The 8,795-nt window shown below is 36.5% G+C and overlaps 1 long non-coding RNA gene across 8 annotated transcripts in view; it reads left to right on the top strand.

The window, feature by feature from the left end:
- Positions 1–43: 43 nt before the first annotated feature.
- The window catches only part of LOC141423296 (uncharacterized), an 86,171-nt gene continuing 77,419 nt past the window's right edge, over positions 44–8,795 (top strand). For 5 of the 8 annotated variants that reach the window (XR_012448034.1, XR_012448039.1, XR_012448033.1 and 2 more), the window contains exon 1: positions 44–140. This is a non-coding gene — a long non-coding RNA (uncharacterized lncRNA). The remainder of the gene's footprint in view (positions 141–8,795) is intronic. The other 3 variants (XR_012448035.1, XR_012448032.1, XR_012448038.1) reach the window with 2 other exon arrangements.

The raw sequence follows: 8,795 nt of genomic DNA, 5'->3' as shown, positions 1-8,795 counted from the left end.
CACCGCCCTCCACGGCTACCATTGGCTACCCGGTTCCCGAGGCCCCGCCCAATCACGTGAAGCGCGCCCTGGCAACCCCACGTGCTGCGGATTAGTGCACTTCCGGCGTGGAGAGCGTTTTCAGGAGTCCGGTTGCTGAGGTTGGTACACTCGATAGCTGGGCGGGTTGCAAGCTGCGACTTCAGTTCAGGTTTCAGTTGACGTTAAAGGGAGCCAAGCCGCGAGCCCTGTGGCCCCTGTCCTCAGGTGCGTAGCGGTTGTCACGTGATGGTCTTGAGGCCTCGCGAGTTGCGCGAATTCTCCGAGGGTCCCTTGTAGCTGTGGAGGGAAGTTTGGATTCAAGATTTTTGGTACAGCTGGCATCTACTTGGGGTTGGAACCCGTGTTTGTTTCTTGAAGAAAAGCACAGGTGCAGGATTTTATTATGTGGCTTCGCATTGCGGTATCGCAGGTTACACTCCAGACACCCCGTTGGTGCCACCGGGTGCCCCGACAGTCAGCAGTGCTGTGGGGTGGGGAACTCCGGAAGCATGGGAGTTCCTCCCCCAGAGGTTCCTGGAGAGAAGTAGAGAGGGGTGCTCCATCCAGAAGGTGTGCTACTCAGCCCTTCGTGCCTATGGCCTTGGCATTCCCTAGACTTTGGGGTTCGTGCTTACCACCCGAGAGCCATTGGGTTGTCTTCGTAGTCCACCCAGAATGAATAGACTTGAAGAGGATTAAAAGACAAAGGTTCTTAAGCGTTTCCCTCCTCGTTTCGCAGTTCCATTGTGACCACATTTTTTTCCCACCTTGGAACTGTGTTGATCATACATTTCATATGTGTTATCTAATTTAACCATCACAATAAGTAAGTAACTTCCATAAACTGAGCTTAGCCTCTCGTTAATAGAAGAGGTAGATAGAACCTGGTTCATGAGTTCACTCTGTTTTTCCTTACACCACCTAACCTTTTCCTATCATTACAAAGATGTTAATATTTAAAAAGTATATGGGAAGATAGTGTACTAAACGTTTTATTTGCATTGTTTAATCCTGACTACTCTCTTGCTTAACCTCAGGTTTAAGTTATAATTTATATAAAATAAAATTTACTTTCAGTTCTATGAATTTTGAAAATCTAAGCAGTTATGTAAGCCACTACTGGAATCAAGGTATAGAATAGTTTCCCCTTTCCAAAAGTTTGGTGATCAGTCATGTTACCCACCCCCACCTTATCTTCAGATCTTGACATCCATTAACAACTACTCTTTTATCTACATTGGCATTACTTATGGACGAAGGCAGGGAAAATTAAGTAATTTGCCTGAAATCATGCAGCTAGCAAATTTCAGAGCCAAGACTGAAATCTAGGAAGTTTAGCTTTAAAATCACTGCTCCAACTATCACTATATATTGCATTCACATAAGATTTGGATTTAAAATCAAGTAATTGGGTTTCATTAATTCAGCAAATATATTCCATTCTCCTGAAGTCACTAGACCACTGAATTAGCAAATGCTGAGCTAATGCTCTTAGGGGATGTACCGGCTTAGGCACGTGTGAGCTTTTGATCAACAACACTGTCATTAACTGGTCAATGGAAGGGTTTATGGTGTGTTTTTCAGTTTAAAGACACTTTATTTAATATATATTGTTGATTCATTAGCATCAAACTCGACAAGCTACACTATAATTCATGCCTGAAAGGAACTTATCTACACAAATATTTTCTGTATTAGGAACATGATAGCCTTTTGGTGCTTACAGACACTGCAGCTCTTCAGTATGATGTTGGAGGCCATTTTAAGCATTGAAATCAACAAAAGGCATGAAAATGGAAAAAATAAAACATGATAGTAAATAAACTGAAAAGAACACTTTGTTTATAGTTTGACAGTTGAAACAAGAAAGCAGAGCACTTTTGTGTTTGACCTCAGCTAGAGAAATGTGCAAATCTCTGCATGATCACAAATAACCTAGAAAGCAGCACTAAGACTGACTTGGGGTTACCAGTAAATTTTATTGTATGTGCAAATCCTCAAACATGGAATCCAAAAATGAGGACTATTTATTTTAGCACCCTTCTGGAATTACCATATATATTAAGGCAGTCTTGTTCATAAGTTGCTTGCAGTTGAGTGCAAGAAACACTCTTAACAATTTTGAAAGATGAATGCTAGTAACGAAAGAACTATAGGACCTGAATAAAGGATCTCCTCCTTCTCTAGGTGTTGTCCAATTGAAATATATACCAATCCATGTATAATTTTGAGGTTTTTTATAGACATATTAAAAAGATTTTTAGAAGGTGAAGTTAATTTTAGTAATACATTCTACTTAATCCAATAAATATGTCCAAAATATTATTTCACATGTAACTAATACAAACATCATTGTTAAGCTATTTTACATTATTTTTTCCATACTAAGCCTTTAAAATTTGGTGTGTATTTTTCATTTATCAGTACATCTCAGTTCATACTAGCAACATTTCAAATGCTCAGCAGGTGTATATGAGTGATGGCTATCATATTCTCTTTCACACATTAGAAGAGTGTAGAGACTGCTTTTCTTGAATGGCAATCTAATTGGAGATTTGAAAGATGGATAGAAGTTAGCAAATGGAGAGGAATTTGGGAAAGGCATTTTAGCCAAAGAGAATGGGGGTACAAAGGCCTGTCTGTGACAGAATCATGGTATCATCTTATACTGCAAATGACTTAGTTTGACTGGTGTATACTGTAAAGAGAAATGGGTGATTTGAATTTTATCCCAAAGGCAATAAGAAGCACTGAAGCAATACGTAAGAGAAAATGACAAGAACATATATATTTTTTACTTTTTAGGGGAGAAACTTTCAAGTAGGAAATACATAATAAAGAAAACAATTGTTTTGGTGAACAAAGTGGTGACTGTGAGAAGACAGAATCAAGAATTATATGGGAAAACAGAACATCATAATTGAATGTTGGAGGTCAGAATGGGAGGCACAGGATGTAAAGAACTTACTGGTTTATTCCACAAAAATTGGATGAATAGTGGTACCATTTACTGAGATAAATGATGAAGGAGAAGAGAAGCAAGTTTTTAAGGAAAGTTGAGTTTGCTTTTGGGACGGTTGAGTTTAAAATTCCTGTGGGCAAGAGGAATCTTAATTAGAGATACATGTTTGTGAACCATCAGTATATAGATGATGATTAAAGTTTTGGGAGTGGAAAAAATCACTTGGAAGTATGCACAGTGAACCAAAGAGGAGAACCTAAGTGTCATGCTGTGTTTAAGGACTATCTAAGGGAAGAGAATGAGAAAGAACATTGTTACATTGAAACATTCTTAGGATTCTTTTGTGGTAAGCAACAGAAACCAATTCCTACCAATTAGAGTAAGAGGCAAGTGTAAAGGAATGATATGGAAGAGCTCAGGTCTGAAGGGAAGTTTTAAAGGATAGAAACCATGCAGCTTTATAGTTACTATAGAAAGTACTATTGTAATATTCTCATCTGATGCTGTTTGAATGAACTACCTATTTGTCAGTAGAGAGATTCTAAGAGTTAATGTTCTGGAAGTTGGAATTCTAATTGCTCTAGCTTTGACTTCCTGCCTACTCCTTGACAAGACCCCTTGTTACAACAGTCCTATTTCTATCTCTATATTATGTCAAGAAGTTTCGACCATGTTACTTTCCTGTAAAATAGCACTGGGTTCAGAATGACTCAGCATACTGTCTCACCTAGATACATAATGTATTCACTTTCCATTCCTATAACAAATGCTATAGACACTCAGCTTATAAAGAGAAAAAGATTTATTTTGGCTTATAGTTTTGAAGGGTCTAGTGTATAACCACTGGACTCCATTGCCTTTGAGCCTTTGGTGAGACTGCACATAAGGGCAGGAGTGTGTGGTGTAGCAAAACACTCACCTCAAAGCCTGAAAACAAAAGGGAGAGAGGAGAAGAGCCAAGATTCCACAGTCCCATGACACATCCCAGTGACCTAAAGACCTCTCACTAGGCCCCACCTCTTAAAGTTTCCAATACCACCCAAGAATCCCACCAGGGAATTCAAGCTTTTAACACATGGACTTTGAGGGCCATCCAATTTCCAAACTATAGCACAACACATTGACATACATACCCACACCAGCAAATTAAGCCTTTGCTCTGTGGTTGCATATATTCCACTTCCACAGTAATTTCCATTTTTTGTCCAAAGTTTCATTTTCTGCAGTTTTAGTTATCCCCTATAGTCAACCAGGATTGAAAATATTAAATGGAAAATCCCAGAAATAAATAATTCATGAGTTTTAAATTGCATGCTGTTTTAAGTAGCTTGATAAAATCTTATGCCATCCTGCTCTGTTGCATCTAGGACATGAATCATCCCTTTTTCCAGTATATCCATGCTGGACCCATTATTCACCTGTTAGTCACTAGACACCTTCATTTTCAGATGGTAGTGTGGTGGTATCACAGTACATGTTCAAGTAATCCTTGTTTTATTTAAAAATGGCCTCAAAGTGCAAGAATGATAATGCTGGCAAGTTGGATATGCCAAAAAGAAACTGTGAAGTGCTTCCTTTAAGTGTGAAACAAGCTCAGTATTCTTGACTTAATAAGGAAAGAAAAAAATTATATATTCAGTTCACTAAGATCTATGGTAAGAACAAGTCTTCCATCCATGAAATTGTAAAGAAGGAAAGAGAAATCCATGCTAGTTTTGTGGGTTACATCTCAAACTGCAAAATTTATGGTCACAGTGCATGGTAAATGTTGTCACATGGAAAAAGCATTAAATTACAGGGTTTCATACTATCTGTTGTTTCAGACATTCCCTAGGATTCTTTGAACATAATGCCCTGTGAAGAGGGGACAACTATATATGAATCATGAGATGCCTGTAACTGTGCTCAAACTTTCACTTCCAGATAGCCTACTTTTGCCTTCAACTTCCACTGTCCAAATTAGGGTTGGATGCCAGTCTAAGTAACAATGTAGGGTGGGGCATAAGGGAATTATTGCCTTCCTCTTCAGGGAGTGACAGTTTCCTCAGGCAAGGCAGAAATAGCTGATTTAAACAAGAGAAACTTTCCTAGTCAGGTACGTGACTAGTGTTAATAGTGTTTTCAAAGGATTTTGAGCTTTAGAACTTCCAATTCTGTCTTCTCAGATATCCCTGTTCTTCTTATAGGGTCTTTCCATATCAGGTATCAGTGTTCACAAATGAGACCTGTGACTCAAGCAGTTCAAGGCTCAAAGTCTTAAGTTTGCTTTAAAGCAAACCTTAGCTAGGATTTTTTCATCAAGATTTTTTTTCTTGTTTTAATGTAGGGTCTTAAGGTTTTAAAAAATATTGGAGGCTGGAATATAGTTCAGTGATAGAGCACTTGCCTAATGTGTACAGATCCTGGGATTCAGTCCCCAGTCCCACAAAATAATAATAATAAATAATAAATCATTTAGAAGAATTTAATGCATAGAATATTATACATTAAGTTTATTGTATTTACAAGAGTTACATTCATACTTGGAAAGTTTTACTTATTAGACTATTAATGTACTTAAAATTGATTGTGTTGAACTGTTTTTTTGTGGTACTGGGGCTTGAACTCAAGGCCTTCACCTTGAGCCAGTCTGCCAGCCCTTTCTTGTGATGGGTATTTTCGAGATAGGGTCTCATGAACTATTTGCCCAGGCTGACTTTGAACCGCGATCCTCCTGTTCTCTGCCTGCTGAGTAGGACTACAGACATGAGCCACAGATGCCTAGCCGAATGTGTTGAACTTTTAAAATACAATCTATAAAGTTTAAGAATGACTTAGTTGGTATCTGGGATTAATCACTAAGTAAAAGCTTACTTAAAATTGATTATAATTGCTATACTTATAAGTAGGATTGTGAATTTATAAATTTTATTTAAGAAAGTACCCATATGGAAATATAAATCTACTGGAAGGCAGGAAGAACTTCTGAAGTGGCAAATACTTAGGTAAATATAAAACTTTTCCTAGTTTCTTTAAAAATCGTAAGATTGATTAAGGCAAAACTTATAATGCATGTCACACTTTATTCTGGAGTTTATTTATATGTAAATGTATTATATATAATAGCATAAAGGAAAGTAAATGGAACTATATTATTATTACAGGGTCTTTAGATTTTAAAGATATAATATTAACTCTAATTAGTTTGAAACTAGATAAGAATGCATATTATAATCCACAGAATAACCACAAAAAGCAATATAAAGACGAAGAGCCTAACAGCCAATGAAAGAATTAAAATGGAACACTAAAAACAGATTAGATCCCTTCTTCCATAAGTAGAAAAATATAAACAAAGAACCAAAAATCAAAAAGGGCAAATAGCAAAAAGATAGACATAAATTTAATCAAAGCAATAATTATACTAGATATAAGCATCCAATTATATGTTAGCTACAAGAAACACTTTTGAGATGAAGATATATTTAGGCTGAAAGATAAAGGGTTGCAAAACAGGTGTCATTCAAACAGTAAATACTAAAATTTTAGAATTGTTGTATTGACGTCAGGTAAAGTAGACTTCAAGACAAAGAATGTTATCAAAGGAAAAGAGACATTTCATTATGAGTAAAGGATCATATAATCAGGAAAACCTGATTTATTGTGTATGCCTAATAACAAAAGTTAAAAATACATGGAGCAGAAACTGACAGAGCTAAAAGGAAGACATAGACAAGTCCAATATCATAGTTGGATGTTTTGAAATACCCTTCTCAGTTATCTATGAAGCAATAGCTATACCATCATTAAGAATATCATTTATTAGTTTTGTTTTTTAATTTAATTTTATTATATTATTGTTGTACTGGAGACACACTGTGACATTTATAAAAGTGCTTAAAATATATCTCAGTTAAATTCACCCCCTCCATTATCCTCCTTTATCCCCCCAACCCCTTCTTAGAATAGTTTCAACTGGTCTCATTTTTCCATTTTCATACATGAGTACATAATATGTCCACCACATTCACCTCCTACACCCTTTCCTTATATCCTCCCCCTCCCACTGGTGATACCAGTTTGAACTCAGGGTCTCATACTTGCTAGGCAGGCAGTCTACCTCTTGAGTCACTACCCCAGCCCTTTTTTGCTTTAGTTATTTTTTTCAGGCTGGGTCTCATGTTTTTGCCTGGTCCAACCTCAGACTGTGATCCTCCTGCCTATGCCTCCAGCATAGCCTGGAATGGCAGGTGTGTACCACCAGACCTGGATTATTGGTTGAGATGAAGTCTTGCTAATGTTTTGCCTAGGCTGGCCTCATACCATAATCTCCCTGATCTCCATCTCCTGAAACCTGGGATTATAGTGTGAGCCACTATGCCCAGCTAATTTGATAACTTTTGAAAAATATTTACAACCACGTAATATACATTTGATAAGATATAGAATATTTCCATTATCTAGAAAAGTACTCTTATGCCCCTTCCCAGACCATACTTAACCTTCACCCAGAGAAAATAATTTTTCAGATCTTTTTCCCCATAGATTAATTTTGCTCCTTCTGAAACATCATATAATTAAGTAGTTATAGTATGAATTATTTGTGTCTGGCTCCTTCCACTTAGCATAATGTTCTTCTTTCATTCATCCATATGAGAGAAAACATGCAATCTTTTTCTGAACCTGACTAATTTAAGGTGATGTTCTCCAGTTCCATCCATTTGCCTGCAAATGACAAAATTTCATTCTTCTTTATGGCTGAATAAAATTCCACTATATATAAATACCATGTTTTCTTAATCTGTTAATCAATTGTGAGGCATCTTGGCTGTTTTCATAGCTTGGATATTGTGAATAATGTTGCAGTAAACATGGATGTGCAGGTGTCTTTATTATAACTTTTGAGTGTATCCGTAGGAGTGATATTGATGGGTCATATGGCAGTTCTACTTTTAGTTTTCTGAGAAGCCTCCATACTGTTTTCCACAGTGGTTGTACTAATTTACATTCACACCAACAGTGTATGAGGGTTCCTTTTTCCCCACATCTTTGCCAACGTTTGTTGTTTTTTATGTTCTTGTGATAACCATTCTTACAGGAGCGAGGTATAATCTTAATGTGGTTTTGATTTAAGAATAAAATTTATATAAGACCATCAATTACTTTGACCTAATTGATAATTATCAGAGCATTGAATTCCAAAAACTATAGATTATATATTGATAATCATCCAATATATGCCATTTCTATTTTCAGAGCATGTCTTTCAACTCCAGTGGAATTAAATTGGAAAACAATGAAATATATTTAAAAACATCCCATGTTTAGAAATTGAATGATAGCAAAAAACCAACATAGTAAAGTTGTAGACTGGAGTTCAAAGAGCATTAGACAGAAAGCTATTACTAATTTAAAAAGAGAAAAAAAAGAGCTAGAAATCTATACCTTTAAATGTTTATTTTAGAAAAGGCTAAAGTGTTAAATCAATGGCATACGTTTCCTCCTTAAAAGCCTAGTGAAAGAAAATCCTATTTGCAAAACAAGAACCTAGGTGAAATTACACCTTTAAATGTTTATTTTAGAAAAGGAGAGAGGTGTTAAATCAATAGTGCAGGCTTCTGCCTAAAGAACCTAATGAAAGAAGGGCAAAATAAAACCAAAAATAAGGTCTGCAGACTTTTCCTAGGAAGGACCAGATAGCAATTATTTTAGGCTTGGTGGGCCATGCAGTCTCTGTTGCAACTACTGAACTCTGCTGGCGTAGTTTAGCATAAACAATATGTAAATATGAGTATGGCTGTATTCTAATAACATTCTATTTACAAAACGAGAT

This window comes from Castor canadensis, chromosome 5 (genome assembly GCF_047511655.1).
Source record: "Castor canadensis chromosome 5, mCasCan1.hap1v2, whole genome shotgun sequence".
In the NCBI taxonomy this organism is placed as follows: Eukaryota; Metazoa; Chordata; class Mammalia; order Rodentia; family Castoridae; genus Castor; species Castor canadensis.
This window is presented reverse-complemented; position numbering and strand designations above follow the sequence as displayed.